Here is an 18932-nt window from a genome sequence, read left to right on the forward strand (position 1 = left end):
GAGTACACAGACAATGCAGAATTGAATGTTGTAATGTGGGATAATTAATTTTAGCCAAAATGATATCACATTTTATAAAAACGCCCATGTTCAGCCTTTGAAGGTCCAAAATAACTTGTGGTATCTTGCTTTTGTGTTAATAGTGTTCCTATGTCACCTTGTTCCTAGCTGCTCAGCCAGTGTGAGTGTTCTGTGTGGAATGTTGTTGTGATGGACATAATTGGAATGCTTGGGTGCCTGGCGTGAGTGTTGACAGTTGAAGATGGGCCGAGCAGCAGGGAGGCTGCTCCTGGTGGGGCTACTACTACTGATGGTCACGTAACTATGGCTGCTTCACTTGATCCTAGCAACTTATAAGTAAGACTTGATAAACCTACCTGAAACCACATACTGGCCACGGACTTTCTTACCACATATTTTTGGCGACGATCTGGAGACAGACTCATGTGTACTACTAGCCTTAAGGATGACCAAGTGAAAAGGTAAAGAAGATCGCGCTAGTGGAGTTATCTACAGGAACTACAGATGCTGACAGCACTAAGTACAGTTCCAAGAGGAAAATGTTCACAGAAGAAAACAGGTGTCAACAAGTAAGCAGAGAATATGGAGCAGCAGACCTCTCAGCCACACCAGTGTGCTTGCCATCAGACAGCTCCGGCCTGGACATGCTTCATATGCCTATAAATCTTGGTTTTCATCCATCCGAATAATTGATGGGAGTCTAAGCACTTCCACCAAACTGATCTTTGGAACTTTCTCCTTCACAGCGTAATTTGCCTGCGAGTTGCTGTTAACAGAAATCGGGGAAATTTTAAAGGAGAAGTTTTATTGTCTAAAGGATTGAGCATGTTTCACTGTTATCTATGCGTGATGTCTGGAAGTGGCAATGTCCAGGTGTAATGTTCATGTCTGCTCGGAGTTCAATGTACGAAGCTACTAATGGCTTGGTCTCTGGCCTAAATGTTTCATGGGCGTATTTTTCCAGCCATCTACATTATGTGCGTGACTCTTACAAGATCACACACAATATCTTTTGGCATGCTGATCTCTCTACCAGAAGCCGGAGGGGGCCATCAGCTGTGAGAAAGACTCTATAGTAAGTTTTTTTTTTACTCATGTGTCTTCCATGAATCCTGGGCAGATAAACCATCACTGTGCACTTTCAAGACAGTAGCATGAGCCGGTTTATGCGCAAGCAGCTTACCTCAGAAATAGAATAGCGCGGCGCAGCTGACGGATCTCCCGTGATGACCTTTAGCTCCAAAGGTGATGTCTATCACTTTTCTCCTTGGACTTGCCTTGAGCCACCCGGCAAGCGTCACCACTGCGTGCGGCCATCTTGTGTTTGGTGGAAGCACTCTACAAGCTTAGCTGCATCCTGAGCCATCTGATGCTCTTCACGCTTGAGTGCTGCCATTGTTTTTTTCAGTCAAGTTGTTTTGTAACCTTTATTAGTAGTTTGCCGCATTTTCAAGCCGCCGCAGTATAGTTGATCATCGCATTTTAATTTTTTTTTACATGACGACTCTGCTGTGGCATGCTCTTTTCTACAGTTGGGTGCACAACACTGCTTCGTGCTACATAACTGTTCTAGAAGGTACTGAGTGTCTTTAAATGGTGTTGGCTGCTACTTCTGCTTGACCTGTCTGCCTCTCTTGGAGACATTTGTTTTGGCAGCATTTAGGATACAGTACTTTCCAATCACAAAACTTCTTCAAGTGTGTTTTTATCTAGTGTATATGTGACCAGAGTGTAGCCAAATCAACATTTCTTTGGTGAGAGGTCGCTCACCGGTGCAAGTTTTGTTGTGTCCATGGTCATTGTGTTTTTACTCTGGCCATGTTCCACAGTGTATCTTTGCATTGTTTTTTTTTAATGTCAGTCTTGATGTTTTCCTAATAGTTCTGGCTATATGTTGGCCTTTGGCATGTTGCTTTTCCTATATGGGATTGTTGTTGGGTTTTGTCTACCCTTTCCTTTCAAGTTGTATGTGCATACTGACCCTCACAGGAGGGACGTATTATTGTTTTATGGGTAGCTGTCACTCATTCCTGTGGTTTGTAGTACCACACTCTTTGGAGGCATAGTTTTAAATGGTTTGTATCTGTTTTTGTTTGTCTGTATTCCTTTCTTGAGGAATGGGGAATGGATTTTATTACAATATCCACGTATTTAGTCACATTTCCCTTACAGGAGGGGTGGCTTAAGGGATGTCACACCCTTTTACACAAGTAACAGGTGTTAGTCCCATGTACACAGTTTGCATTATGGGTAACAGTCCCATTTTTGCATGTTTTTTCCCTTACACGAGGGGTGTCAAGTTAGTGCGGGTCTCCTGTGGTTTCTCTTCACAGTGCTTTGCCCTGCTTTGCGGTGCATGGTTGGATGCTTCTTTTGCAACTTTCATGAGTTTAAGTTTCACACGTTATTTCATGAGTTGGTATCTCACTTGGTATTTGTGAGCTTAGCATTCTTGTATCACTTCTGTTTGTTTTTAATGTTAAAGAGGGAGATTGGGTTATATCTTGTGTGTATTTCTTTATTCTTTCTTCCTCCTTTAATTAGTCTTCGTTCCCTCTCGAGTTGTGGTGTTTTTACCTTTTATCCCTGGGTTCTGGACTATTTCCGTTATTTGTACATTGTTGTGGATAGTTGTTTCCTTTTGGTGTAGTTTATTTAATTTTCAATTTTAAGGAGAGAAGATATGTGGTATCTTGCTGTTGTGTTAATAGTGTTCCTATATCACCTTGTTCCTAGCTGCTCAGCCACTGTGAGTGTTCTGTGTAGAATGTTGATGTGATGGAGAAGATTGGAATGCTTGGGTGCCTGGTGTGAGTGTTGAAAGTTGAAAATAGGCAGAGCAGCAGGGAGGCTGCTCCTGGTGGGGCTATTACTACTGATGTACATATAACTATGACTGCTTCACTTGATCCTAGCAACTTATAACTAAGACCTAATAAACCTACCTGAAACTACACCCTTGCCCTGGCCACGGACTTCCTTACCACATAACTGCTGACATTTTAATCTCTAATACATCTTCTTCTTTTGTGTGCTTTGAAGTTATCAGGAAACAAGAACATGTGATTAGTATATTGCTTTGAAAAGCCTCAGCGACTGGCACACTGTGGGGTCTCATTCCAGTCCATCATAGTTCTCAACTCTATACCACTCCAAATTGGAGCTCCATTTCCCATTCAGTGTTGATCCTGCTGTAATAGGAACAGTCCATCCTGAATTGCCTGGCCACCTACCATCTGAACAAGATCGCAAGTAACCCCCTGCTGGTGTCAGCTTCGTTTAACTTCATCAGTAGGGGCTGCTTAGCAGTGGCGTGATGAGAAATCATTCGCCCCCCCGCAGTTTGTGATGAGGGACAGCGACGTCACCCAGATTGCATAGATATTCATTGGTCTTGGGCTCAATGGGGATCCCTGAAAGGTCGGTCCTTCTCTACACTGCAGGGGCCTGCTCTGGAAAACTGAGCGGCTTTCCAGAGTATTAACTATTACTTCATGCCATTACACGCATTCTGCAAGGCAAGGCTTACAGAGATGGGGGCCCCCCTCCAAAACAAGAAAAACCTGCCCCCCACACCTCGGAGGCTGTGGGGACCTCCGTTACGTCCCTGTGTCTTGGATCTTGTGGCAGGGCACGTTTCGGGCATACTCATCACACCGAGAAAGCAAGATGATGGATGGAATGCTTTAAAAGGCCCAGGCACTGGCAGTCGGTAAAAACAGAATGCCTGATATGCGATCAGTGTCTGAGATGAATTCAAACCTTCCACCTATCACTGTTTCTGTTTCCTTCAAAGTGTAGGTCACCAAGATCTATATGAAAAAACAATGAGGCTCGGGGGTGTAATGGGGGCCCTGCAGCCCCTGAGGTGCCCCAAACCCTTCAGTGAGCCCCTTTCAGGCCAAGGCCAGTGGATATCTGTGTGATATGGGAGATTCAAGGGCCCCTCTTCACATTCTGCAGGGATCCTCCTCATTTTGCATTAGAGGCTTCTGCCCATTGGAACTCATAGAAGAATATTGCGAAAAAATGGTATTGAGGAAAATATCCATGACTCCTCTAAAGACCATTTTTCAAATTTGCTTGAGACAACTCGAGTAAAAAATTTCTTTTAAGTTTCTTCCCAGAATGGGAATTATTTTAAAGAAAATATTTCTCACAAAGGTCTGTTTTCTTTATTTTGATAGATCGCAACTTGCACTCAAGCCAAGACAATCTTACTAAAGGAATGACTACCCAATGTAATTGAAGAAGAATGAACTGTATGGCACATTTTGTATCTAAACGATGTTTTCAACTAAAACAAATTAAGCAAATCTTAGTAGGTTTCCAAGATACACACATCGATAATGTAGATCTTTGTTAATAATTTCCAAATTAGATATGGAAGGATGTTGAGAGTCACACTTCAGTGCTAATGTTTTATTGACTTTTATTCACAAATACATTCATACTTTTCTATAGGTGTCTAAGCACTTTTGGGGAGCACAATACCCAATAAAAATGGTACTGACTTTACCAAGCCTGAAATGATGAAAGGCTGAGACAATGTTCTTTTTAAGATTAAACTCTACTTTCAGATGAGGCGGCTACCCCTCATCAGTACTCAGGGCTACGCCTCCGGAATGATGCGACCAAGGTAAACTTTATCACTGTGCTCTTAATTTCGAAACCGCTGATGGAAGCAGTTGCTGGCCCCATCCGAATTATGAGATCCCCAGAAGCACTGTGGCTCTCTTAACATTAACATAAACATAAAAGCAGCTGCAATCTCTGGTTGAAAGTCTGGGGGTAAGGAAAATCTGGCCCTTTACCATGCCACCCATAATGATAGCCTGATGAATTTATTTGGCTAGACATGAGAAGATGTATGTATGAGTTGTGTGGAAATAGAGGCCTGTAGAACTGCAAGATTTTCTGTAAACTGAAGATTAGAAGTGATCTAGACTAATTCCTGTTGCGGAGTTGAGCTTAATTCGGGCTGCTGTGTTATCAGTACTCAATTCTTAAAGAGAGTGGAAGGTCTGTGTTATATCAAGAGACAGAATGGAAACATTACCTAACCAAGCCACAAATATGGATAAAGATGCTTAAACTTGATATCACTCAATATAAACTTGGTGATGGAAGTCACACATGGCCTGCTCCAGAAAGAGATATAGATGTTTGCTTTGATAGTACTGTTTCTAATTTTAAGTAAATTTTCAAATTTCATGAAACTTAGGAGAAACTCCAGGAGTATTTCTCTGAAGCACCGTTTTTAGAAGTATTTACATGTACAAACATTTTCACATTTGGAATGTGACATTTATATATATATATATATATATATTCACTGAAAAAAACATAGATTTGACAGAAGTTATAGTTAGGAATTAGCATTTAAAAAACCTTAGAAATACACTAAAAAAAACAATAGGTATCAGGGACGTTCTAGTTATTTGAACATTTGACTCATATAAAACCAGAGAAATTCGCCTGTTATAGTTAGCTAAGCTAACTATAACTCGCGCTCCCGCAATGCACTGGTGATGATGTCACATGTTACATAACTCATGACATGGTCAGTGACATCACTGATGACATCTCAAATGACATCACTGATGACATCATCTAGTGGATTTCTGTAAAGTTTAAATATTTTTCATATATATCTATGCCAAGGTGTATTGAAAAATGAGTGGATTTACAAGTGCCTGAATGGGTTATTTGGTAGGTGTGTGACTGACTGTTTAAGTGAGTGATTGAACTTGTCTTACTGTCTGCATGGGTTAGTGACTAAACTGTGTGAAAGTCTGTATTAGTCTCTCAGTTGGTGTGTAAGCGGCTGCATGGGTTGGTGAGTAGCTACATGAGTGTCTATATGGGTTATTGATTTGTTGTCTGAGTTAACTGTATGGGTGCCTGAGTGTCTGTGTGGGTGGGTGGGTGGGTGTAGGAGTGTGTAACTCTGTGCATAGATGTCTGAGTGGGTGAAAAACTGGTTGTATGGATTCAAAAGTGCATCTAGGAAGGGCTGTATGGGTGAGTTAGTGTGTGTATGGGAGTGTTGGTAAGTGAATGAATGTCTCAGTGGTATATGTGTGAGTAACTACATATGTTTTAATGCAGTATATGTGAGTGTTGGAATATATAAATAGCTTTATGTGCGAGTTAGTTATTTGAAGAGTGTGTATAAATGAGTATCTGCTTGTATCAGTGGTTGTATAAGACTGTAAGTATGTGTTAGTATCTGCATAAATAAAGTGATGTGGTGTGTGTATAAATAACGGAGTTGGTGTGTATAACTGCATACATGAGTAAATTGGTATGTGATTGATTCTTTGCATGACTGACTAGGTGTGTGAGTAACTCTATGGATGAGTGGTGGAGTGTTACTGTATGTATAGGTGTATGAGTGCATATTACAGTACTGTATTGATGAGTAATCGCATGTATAAGTGACTGGATGTGTGTATAGACGTAGGAAATAGTGGGTGGTATATAGTATCTGGCATTCTTGTGTGTATGGTTTCAAAAATAGTAGTCTGTATTTTAGAGTGCGTGTATCAAAGTTTATATTAGGGCATCAGTGTATGCATCAGATTTTCATGTGGATGATGTCATCAGTGATGTCACTGACCATGTCATGAGTGATGTAATATGTGACGTCATCACCAGTGCATTGCGGGCGCGCGAGTTATAGTTAGCTCAATTAACTATAACAGGCGAATTTCTCTGGTTTTAAATGAGTCAAATGTTCAACTAACTATAACGTCCCTGGAACCTAAGGTTTTTTTAGTGAATTTCTAAGGTTTTTTAAATGCTAATTCCCAACTATAACGTCTGTAAAACCTATGGTTTTTTCAGTGAATTGCAAAAGTTTTTTAAATGTTAATTTCATATTTTAATGTTTATAAAACCTATATTTTTTTCTATTATATTTTAAAATATTTTGGAACTCTATTATACTTCTTTTTTTAACTTTAAAAATTATGTAATGCTTATATCTTTTTGGGAAAACTGCACTCCCATACCGGTAGCGTACCAAGCTCCATCACCACGCAAATCCCATCCTTGATATTGCTAAACTCGTAAATGATGCGCATTTCGTATCCGACGGGTCGTGGCACCGCATCCCGCGTAACATCATATACGCATGAAGCCGCCCCAGCTGCTACTTTGGTATCCGACGGGTACGCTCTACCAAGTCATGCATTATGTCATGTACATATGGGGTCGCGCCCACTGCACGTTGCGTATGCAATGAGTGCACGCCACCAGGCCCTGTGTCGCGCCGGGTATACCATTCCCTCCATTTTTTTTGTTGTCTCAAAAGCATATCTAAATAACTTTAAACAGTATATGAGAGCAAGTGATAATCTAAAATATTTTACATTTATATATTTCTAACTGTAATAAACTTATATTATGATAAATATATTTTCTCAAAATCACGTTGGGTGCAGCCTCCTTATACGCTCGGTGCGCCATTGCCATGTGACCTTAAAAAAAAGGTTTTGATTGCTTCATAACATTTTCCATTGTAACAGTTGTACGACTCTACCCATTTTAGTCATTCTCTCTACATCGTATGATGAGACACACCCCTTCTGCTTAGAGAGCTTTTTTGAAAAGTGTTTTGCTGTGTACACATATCTTATACTACACACAACATGCAACGATCATCTTGATCAATATTCATGGTCTGTACATTAACCTTCCACGTGTGATGGCCTTGCATCTCAAACGTTACATCAAAAAACAAATGTGTGTTACACAATGCCCCTGGTTTGTGTGTGTGTGTACATTATTGTGCTGCCTTTTGGCCTGGGTATTGGTGGCTCTAAGAAGTATCATCAGCCACGGAAAGAGTACATATCCTAGATCACATGTGACAAACAGTAAACAATAATGTGTAGATTTTTATTGCTGTACGCTCTACTGTCAGGCTTCACCAATATAGTAATGTGTTACATGTGAGACTTTCAGATTCATGTTTGACATACATTGCTTAGCTGTAATGAGCGTTATCACTGTGTATGACATAGCCTCACTGCTGATCCTCCCTCCATCCGAGCACCTTCACATGTATGCACTTCGCGATAGCAACACTTAATAATACTGCACACCATTGACATGCATGTCTGCGCTTATCCATAAGCTTGACAACGACATGTGATGTTGGCCGTTCAATGTTTTCGAACAGTATTTCATTAGCGATAGTTGCCGCCCTCCCGGTACATGCTACATTAATGTAAATTGCGCATTCTGCAACGTCTGTGATGTCAAAACTGCAAAAGAAACACACATAAGTAGACTTCCTGGCTAGGTAGGAACTGAACAACGCAGAGATCCCCGGATCACTTATTCACACCCCTACATTGGCCTGGCGTACATAAGCCCAGCCCACTTGGCGTACGTATAAATAGGATAACAACAACACCACAAGTCCCAGTTCTTCCTCACTGCCTCAGGTGATATGGCCACATCCACCTTGCATATCACAATTTGCAAAAAAAACAAGGGATCCATGAGGTGTACACCATCCTGGCAATCAACACTGGCTCTAAATTGTGAACCCTACTGCCAGTCTTATTTCGAAAGGGATCCATGAGGTCTACCCCATCCTGCAATCAACACTGCAACTGAATTGTGAACACTGCTGCCCTTTGTGTTTCCACACACAACAATGACAGCAGGTGAGCAGTGGGGCCTGGGTGCACAGTGGCTCCAATTGAGCGCGGTGCTGTGGGAGGGGTGGGCTGCATCAGCCTGAGTGCACATGTGTGAAAAAGCGAAGATGCCCTGCGTAATGATGTGATCTCTGACCTCATTCAGTCACATCTCTGTCTCATTTTAAAGACCTGCTGGACCGTACTGTAGGCCTGAGCCAGCGGGAAGCGCTGCCCTACAGACACGTGTTGAGCGCAGTACTGCATTAGAGGTGGGGTGCATGAGCCTGACTGCGTAGGTGCGAACAAGCGATGTTGCTGTGCGTAATGATGTGATCTCTGACCTCATTCAGTCACATGTCTGTCTCATTTTAAGGACCTGCTGCACCGTACTGTAGGCCTCAGCCAGCAGGCAGCGCTTCCCTACAGACACATGGTATTGGCTTTTAGGGCACTGTAGTGAGCTCATTACTATGTGTACATGCACACAGGCTTCCGCCACTGCATTACACACGCACATTATGCTTCTAGCATGCGCTATGTTCTTTTGTCTGTGAAAGTTGGGATAACATATTATTATTAAACCTTGTGTATTCTCGTGCACTCCAACTCCTCTTTGAACCACGATTACCACTAACAGTTGGTAGATCGTATTTTAAAAATGAAGAATGCACTCAACTGGTGCTTTACCTCCAGAGATTTCCATCATTAAATTATTTCTCCCTTTTCAGCCAATGAATTGATTGAGCGAAAATGGGCGGAGCGGGTGCTCACCCCGTCATGATGCCCTGGGCATTCTGACGCCTTCCATCGTGGTATCAAGACACCGTCCCCAACCGGAGACCTGCTCTCCCACCCTACAAAGGTACCCTGGACTCGGAGGTTGCACCAACACGTTATTGGACGCACCAATGGTGGCAGGTGAGCAGTGAAGCCTGAGTGCACAGAACATACAATTGAGCAAAGTGCGGGGGAAGGTGCAAGGGTGCAGCACCCTGGGTGAACAGGTGCAGGCAAGCAATGTTCCCGTAGCTAATAATGTAATCTCTGGCCTCATTCATATGTTTCATTTTAAGGACTTGCTGGACCACACTCTTTCTTGCGGACCCCAGCGTCCTAGACAAACAAATGACGGGAGGTAAACACTGAGGGCTGGGTGCAGTAGGCCGTTGCTCTGTCTCCTCCTCCCTCTGTTCTTTTGACTCTCCCTCCCCTTCTCCCTTCCACCCACTCCCTCTCCCTCCCATTCGCACTATCTTCCTTTCATCCAGACTACCTTTCTTTTCCTCTTCCACATGGCAGACAATACTTATGTTTCATTTTTGTCTTGCAGGTTTTGTACGCTGGTTCAAGAGGAGGCCCACCCACGTATTTCATGTTATACTGTTGTTTGTTCTAATAAACTTGCGTTTCCATTTATTTGTGTTGTTTTAATAAAGGTTATTTTTTTCCAATAAATAAGTGAGTGTGTAGGTCTTCTTTTTCTGACAACACTTGTCTGTAGTTTATTGTGAAAATCGTCTGTTAATAGGAGGTTATGTTGGAAAACATTTGTAACTTAGCGGTGCTCCTACCAAATATTAACCAACAGACTATTACATAAATGAAGCCTGCGTAATTCTACAACTGCGAGGGTTCTATGCGTGTATCACTTTATAACACCATGAGTACTGCCTGTGTGATTACAGAACCAATAAGGCACTGCCTAGGACCACCGAGACTTCAGGGACTGCCGACGCCCACCCTTCATATTTAGGTAAAGCCCCGGAGGATGGTGATCCCCGGACTTCAGTTGGCCTCGAAGCCCCCCGAACAATTAGTAAACAATACCCGGGAAAGTGGCGATCCCCTAGGTTGCAAAACGTCTCTGTGCCCTCCCGCGCCTAATTTACATGTGACATTAAGATCCCCAGTCCTACAGAGACCCCGCAATATAATAATAGGATTGGCCACAGAACATTACCCACCAGGGGCCTCATTTAAATGAACGGGTGTGACCCCGCTTCTCTTTTTTATTTTTTTATTTTTACCATCTGAATCTGCTCTATTAAAACGATATGAGCTTTTCCTCCCCTCGCTTCAACTAGTCAAACAAGGATTTGGTATTGCAGGGTGGAGCCATGCACTGCCCTCTAATAGCAAACATAAATATTCCGCTGATGCACACCCCGGGACATTGTATGAGCTGCGCCTGGGAGGTCGCGCTCCCTAGGACCATGATGCATTGGTTAGTATGAACACATACTAAAACTACTTACACATGTGTAGTACAGCAACCAGAGTGTAGTGAAGAGGCAGAGGAAGCGCAAATTTAAAAATATCAATCCTACCAGAGGTCGGATTACATAGTGCAATGAACCGACGACCCTAGGATGAGTAGAAACAGCTACACAAAGAAAACGGGTCTTCAGCACTGAGCAAACAACTTTGAAACATTGGTGAGTGTTGCCTTCTTTTTACCTTCACCAGTTCTTCACCAAATGTATGTAGTAAAGAGGCACACATTAGTGGATCCGATAAGTAGATTTATTGCAGTAAAACAAGACACCTTAAACAGCCACCAACAAGAGCAGACTGCAAGGCAACCGTCTTCTCTAGCATTGTGTACACATTCCCAAGGTTCCCCTCATGACAGCCCTACATTCTAACATTATATACTTACATTCTAGAAGAATTACATACTAACATTCTACTATGACTAACATTGAAATACTACACAGAGCACATGACTTTTCAGCAATGAGCTCATGCTTTCATCCAAACGTCTTGAGACTGGTACGAGTGAGTAGTTCACTTCCCACTCCCTGTATTGTATAAATGCAAACTAACCCTACTTCCACAGGTATACTACAGCGCCCAGAGCACATCACATTACGGCAATGAGCTCACGATTTAGGCTCAGTTTAATGCCCAAGACTTCAGAGCAGTAGGAGAGAGTAGTTCCCTACCTACTCCCTATATACTATCAACGCATACTAACACTACTTACACAGTTATACTACACGGCTACTATCCTACAGCACCCAGAGCCCATCACTTTACAGTAATCAGCTCGCTTTGATCCCCAAGTCTTCACACCGGTAGGCGGGAGTACTTCGCTTCCCGCTTCCAGTATAGTATAATCACACGGTAGCGGTCAGTAGTTCGCTTCCCACTCCTTGTATGGTATAAACGCCTACTAACACTACTTGCACATGTATACTACAGCACGCAGAGCCATCACTTTTCAGCAATCACCTCGGTTTGATCCCCAAGTCTTCACACCGGTAGGCGTGAGTAATTCCCTTCCCACTTCCGGTATAGTTTAAACGCACGATAGTGGTCAGTAGTTCGCTTCCCACTCCCTGTACATTATAAACGCCTACTAACACTACTTGCACACATATGCTACAAAGACCAGAGAGCATCACTTTACAGCAGTGAGCTCACGGTTTAGGCTCTCGGTTTCATACCAGAGTGTAGCAGCATATCACCTCAGCACCATGTCACTTTGAGCAACACCGCACTTTCAGACTGGTAAGAGTGCCTACTTCGCTTCGCACTCCCCCACAGAGGTTACAGTGCTCCTACCCTCCTTTCCTTCTTTTTTCACACTTTTTTCCCCTTACTCACTTCAACGGAGTCACGAAATGGCGGCCAACACTTCCCAGGTGCAACTGCTCGCAGCGCTCGCAACCAATAAGCAGCAAGCTCGCTCTTGTAACGCCTCAGCCAATCAGATGGCAGAATTCCCAAATATCATTATCTGTAAATTTTAATATTTCTCCAAAACTACAGAACAGATTTACACCAAATAAACAAAAGTGTGCTTTCTAGACCAAGACCCTTCTCCCTGCCAAATCTGGGGTAATTCCGTTCACCCGTTCGACCTGTAGCCTTGTCTAAAGTTTCCTATGGAAATTAACATGGAGAAAACATGTTTTGGGACCCCCTTTTATCTCGGCCCCCCCATTGACCAATCACCCCCCCACACTAAACATAGGAGCTGATATGACCAAAGAATTAGTTTTGAAAATGTCATGAAGATTCATCAAACGACGCCAAAGTTATAAGCAAAACAAAAAATGCTCTTCCTATGGAAACTTGTTCCTAACTATAATTACCTACTGGCGACTGCCAGTAGGTAATAAATGGTAAAATCAGATCCAGAAGTGCATTTTCTTTATATCTTTCTCATTGGAAAAACACTTTCTTTAAGGAGAAATGTGTTCAACAATGTCCTTAACGGTTGTTGTGATGTTTCCTTACATTTCATACCCTAAAACTGACTCATTCTTTGTCTTAGCCTGAGTAAAATGCCAGCCATTTTTAGGCCCGAAAACTACCTGCAAAAGAGTTATGACTATGCACAAACTTTGGAAGATTGTGGGTGTTTGTAAGGGAATGGGCCATTATTTGTGTGGCCGGCACAAGTAATGGGCCCACATTTGCCCTCCACTGGGAACCAAACACCCTAGTGCAGCGCTTGACTTTCTCAGCGGAGTGGAGCAGAGCAATGCAAGGCCTGTTCAAGGGAGATGGTGTGGGCTAATAATCAACATTTATTATTGGCACACAGTAATAACACTCAATAAATACTTGTCCAGTCAGTGCTATTCTTTTGAAAAAGGAATAATACACATATTAAGCACACTCTACTAGATAATATGCAGTAATTTACAAATATACATAAGGCTGGTTGATGAGCTTGCGTAATCACCCCAGGCCCCCTGAAAGGTCATCTAAACATATCAAATAAGTCAATTGACATGGTCAAAGGTTCAAGACTAACACATCACATGTAAATCATCATTGTTTCAAGTGAAAATGCAATAATCAATATTAACAATGTGTAAATGGATTTATTAAGGTTAATAACATATAGGAACTTTGATCAGTAATCGTTGTCTACATGGTAGGTAACTTCACATTTGTCAGAGTGCTCATTGTATACTTTCAAATCATAAAAACATATTTATAAATACAGCCACAAAGGAGCATTACATTTTGATCACACAATATGTAGCCATAGTCTTAGCCCTTAGAGAGCACTGTACAACATGTACCTGTTCATTAGACACCCTCAGCCCACAATACGTGCAGCCGTAGACTTAACCACACACTTTAACCTGGGGAGTGCTTGAACTGAATTTAAAAAATCCCAGCTTGGTCCTTCTTTTTGAGACCCTACAAACTTTGGGTCAGTACTTTCTTAAAAAGTTTCTCGGGGGGAAGTTGTGGCATTCCTGCAGCTCCTTGTACACTTTTTTTCAGTTGTTGGTGGTGGCCCTGCCGACCTGGGGTCACCACAAGAAGCAGAAAAGGTTTTAGTCAACTGCAGCCTACAGGTTATTATGGGGCGCCCCTCCAGGAACTTGTGCATATTTTATGAGGGGCTTTCCCGATGTGCCTGGGAGATCTGCTGGTATGTTTTTTATACCTTATTTTTGACTTTCATCTGCTTTGCAGCCCCGGGCAGCTTTTTCTTTTCTGTGGGTGCCCGGTCCCACCAGGGCATCACTCCTTCATCAGGGGCAGTACAGGGAGCTCAACTGTGGCTGCCCCAGCTGGTTCCCCGCACAGCCCACACTCTTCTGTGCAGCCGGCTGTCTTTCCTTGCCTGCCCCCTCCTGCGGGCAGGTTGCAGCTACTTGTGGCAGCCACCCACTCTCCCTAGACACTGGCACGAGGAGCCGGGTAGGCCTGCCACAGAGTGAGGAGTGCCATGGCACTGCCCTTCCTCCTTTCTTTGTTGGGGCCAGGAGTTGGGGATCCCTGTGTGACCTCTTGGAGGCATCAGGCTACTAGCCACATCTTTACAGTGGCGGGGGGCTCAGAGTTATGGACCCTTTGCCCCTGTTGATGATATCCAGCCAGGGGATTGGTTCCCCGGGCCCTCTTAGTACTTGGGAGCTAGTCCCATGCCCCCTTCTAGAGAACATTAGATTTTAATCCCTACAGTGATCCCCGGGTCCTGGCCCACTCCCGGGTATTCGTAACTGCCAGGCAGCAGAGCTCCATGCACTCCAGGATTGCGCTAGGGGTCAAAGGTTAAATCCTTCTCCTACTCATATCTTGGGCCATGTTGGATAGTTTTGCTCCATCTTGGTCTCAATTTGCTGCTGGTGGTGAGCACTAGCCACCTGGAGCACTTTCCTCAGGTCTCCTGGCCCCTAAGTTGATGAACTTTGAAAGGAGCTGGGTTCAGTGTCTCCCTGCGTTAGCCTTTCTTCTGTGTTTCCACTGGTGCTTCTCTCCTCCTCTGCGTTGAAACCCAATCTTTCCCCAACTAGTCCCCAGCGGGGTTGAGGGGATCAGCTTCCCTGGTCCTGGGGAGAGCTCCACTGGTCCTGGGGGCAACTGTAGTCAAAGTCCTTAGTCCAGATTGATATCAGGGATTTCCTCCTTCCAGTTGTCCATGGGGGCCACCTCCAGTCCCAGTTTCCAGCAGAAAATCACAATCAAGAGAGAGCTCTCCCCCTTCTGCAAGACCTTAAAAGAGAGAGTGGAAGGTTCCAGAAGCGAGGCACTTCTTGACTATCCTGGGGTGCCATATCACCTCTCCGCCCCTGTCCCAAACTCCTGCATGGCCTGCTGGGACATTTCAAAATGGCGTCACCTAGGAGTCATTAGTCATCCGCTATCTGGAACTTTGCCTCACCCCTTGCTGACATCGTTGCCAATTCATCAAAGGGAGCCCTTTCATCTGTTGGCTTCAAAGGTCTGTGCTCCCACCTTTGCTCAGTGGGCTTGGGCTGGCCCATCCCTTGTACAGTGTGACAGCTGATTGATTGATACAAATCCTTCATCCCCACCTCTTCCTCACAAGCTGAATCAAGCACTGTTATGTGCTCCCTTTGGGCTTCATTTACGAGGTTTTGGTGCAGGGCAGCTCTGCAAGAGGTCTTGTGGTGCTGCCATGTGTCAAAAAAAGGCCAGGAATGCACCGTATCTATGAGAAATGGTGCATTCCTGTCCTTTTCCCCTGCGCTGGTGCACAATGGGCTGCCATGCCCCAGCTCAGGCACCCTTGCGACACCTACCTGCACAAAAACAATCACAAGAGGTGTTTTCCACTTTCTATGTGTGATTCAGAATGCAGCACACATAGAAAGGGAAAAACAAGGAGAATTAAGGATATTTCTCCTTGTTGCGCCTCCCTAACACCACCCCTGGAGTGGTGTTAGAATCTGGCGCTTCCCAGGTTTATGATTCCTCGTAAATTTAGGAATGCTTCAGATTCCATGGGTGTTGCATGGGAACACCCACAGCAACACCCAAGGAACACTCTTTTTACACAGTGTTCTGTGTGAAAGGGGTACATATTTACAAGGCCATGAAACGCCACACAACATGGCTTTGCGTGGCCTTGAAAATATGCTGCGGCATGTTGCGCTACCAGAGTAGCAAAAAAAGCCGCTCTAGTGGCGCAAAAGTGCTGCTAGAGGCCTTGTGTATGCAGCCCTTTTTGTGGGGAGTCCTTTGTTCCTGCTGCTGGAGAGAAATGTAATTAACTTTGCACAGCAGGATGACAAAAGGCCTGGGCTCTGATCTGAGCTGAGCCAGATAAATATGACAATCCTGAATGATCCATAAGCTGTACAGATGTCTTCTTGGAACTCTCATACTTGGGCTTGGCAGGCAGATTCCACTCCACTTCAATACGTAACTGGACTGTGTAAGCCAAAGTGTAGCAAAGCCGCACTCTAAGGCAGTCTTCCCCGTTGCTGTACAATGGAGTGTCACAGTAGCCAAGACAGTAAACCACACTGATGTTCCCTATGAATGTACAATAACATTATGAGGCATACTGCAAGTCAATATCAAATTCTGCAAAGTTCCCTCTGCACCAAGCCACCTGTGCGCAGTTACCGGACTACGCATGACGGGAGTCTCCCACACGCAGCTCTCACATGTGTGTACAAGCACATTTTACAAAGCATGTAGAAATTTTAGTTGGCCAACTCTGGAAGAAATTCACACACAATACCAATGGGGTAGTGTTGTGATCTTTTGTCCCTGGGGCTTGGGGGTGCCTTAAAGGCACCCCAAGCCCCAGGGACCACCACTTCCCGGTGCTTTGTACTGAAAGGGAGAGGGGCCACATGGCCCCCCTCCTGGAGTCCTCAATGGCCCTGAGGACCGCCACTCCCCAGGACCGGCTGCAGCAATGTCCCTGGGTGTCCACCCCCAGGACGTTGCAGTTTGCAACGACAGGACGAGAGACCTGTTACTCCCTCCATGTCATTGCAAATACTGCTTTGCTTGTTGGAAGCAAGACCAGGAAACCTGCTCTCACTTCAATCAAGCAAAGCAGAATTGCTTTTGGACAAGGGGAGCTGCATATCAGCAGCTCCGCTTGTCCAAAAGCAATACCGGCTCCCGCAGGAGGCGGGGAGCCGGCAGGGATCATGGGTGTTGGGGCTCCCCCCACAGTCCCTAACTTGAGGGCCGGCCCCAGGTTACAGAGTCCCCAGGACCACTCGCCCCCCCTCCCTTTTGATATGAAAAAAAATAATAATAAATAAGCAAGGCCCTGGGGTTGGGGTTCCCAGGGCCATAACTGGGCTCAGGAAAGGGGCCACATGGCTCCCCTCCCTCCCAAAAAAACAGGCTGGCCAGGTTCAGGGGGATGGGGTCCCTGGGCCAGAAGTGTCCCAGGGAAGGGGGGCCACATGTCCCCTTCCCATTTTTTTTTAATAAACAAAAGAATAATGCTCATGCCCAAGGGGATGGGGTCCCCAGGGCCCAAAAAAAACAAAAAGGGGGCCACAAAGCCTCGGTCTAAAAATATTTTTAAAAAAGAAAAGTCTCGCCGGAGGCCCTGCCCCTCCCTGCACCACTAAGCAAACGCACCTCCTGGCACGTTCTGAATTGGGGGATTAAGTCCCCATCAATCCTAAGGGTTCTTAGGGGTCAACTAGGCCACCAGGAACCTCCAGTAAGCCCAACAGCGTAGGACTGCTGAGAGGTGGTCCGAGGCCATGCCCCTTTTTACACCACTCTGCAAACGCACCTCTTGGCGCACTAATGGTGGGGTGATGAGGTCCCCATGTGTCCTGAGGACCTCAGGACTCAAGTGGACTTCATCCCCCGAGCAGCATTGAGCCAAGAGGCTTTTATTTCCTTAAAAGATTCTGACATGCAGACTGAAACATGCACACAGACATCGGAGGGAAGGGGGAAGGAGGGTAGGGGCAGCAAGCTAAGCACATTAGCTAAGGAAGAGGGCAATGATGGGACATAGAATTTGGCAACAGAGGGCAGGAGGAGTGGGAAATGTTATCAAGCTAAATGAAGGGCAGTAGCAGCACATCAAACCGTGCAAGACAGGAGGGAGTAGGCTTGTGCATGGACTAGAACAACAAAGGTTAACTTATGGAGGAGGTAGGTGGGGCAGCAATCTAACTGTTTAGGGCAGCCAGGAAGGGTATGATAGAACAATGGCCACACATGGCTGTAATGAGGGAGCAGGGGCATAGACTTGGAGATTGGATAGCAAGGAGGTGGGAAGGAGGTGGGAGGGCAGGAGCAGCAAACTTGGGTGGGGGCAGTACAATGCCATGCCGGGCCCTACATCTAACTCCCCCCTCCATGCATTGCGATGGGTATCTTACTTAACTTTAAACATCCCTAGAAATTCATAGAAAAAAACAAAGGTTACAGGAACGTTATAGTTAGAAAATAGAATTTTAAAAAACTTAGAAAATATTAAAGGGATATTATAATCAAGCTCAGATTTCCCTCGTACAAAACCAGTGAAATACAGCCACTATAATTAACTGGGCTAACTATAACTTACGCACCCACAATGTACTGCTTACGACCTCACATATTACATCACTGATGACATGGCCAGTGACATCCCTGATGACATCATCCAGTGAGTATAAGTGTTTTCTAAGAGTTTATGATTGTTATACATATATACTAAGCTACTACAAAAGGTAAATTAGCATACTACTAATGAGTGATACTACTTTGAATATATATTATGTGACTGTATATAAACATGTGTGAGTGGGTGTCTAATTGGATGTATGTGCGTGTGAGTGGATCGTTAGCTCAGATAACTATAACTGCTGAAGTTCTATGGTTTTGTACGAGTGAACTCTGAGTCTAACTACAACATTCATGTATCGTCTGTTTTTTTCAGTGAACAAAAAAAAAATATATATACATACATATATATACATATATATATATATATATATATACATATATATATATATATATATATATCTATCTATCTATCTATCTATCTATCTATCTATCTAT

The sequence above is a fragment of the Lissotriton helveticus genome, chromosome 3_1 (genome assembly GCF_964261635.1).
Source record: "Lissotriton helveticus chromosome 3_1, aLisHel1.1, whole genome shotgun sequence".
Taxonomy (NCBI): Eukaryota; Metazoa; Chordata; class Amphibia; order Caudata; family Salamandridae; genus Lissotriton; species Lissotriton helveticus.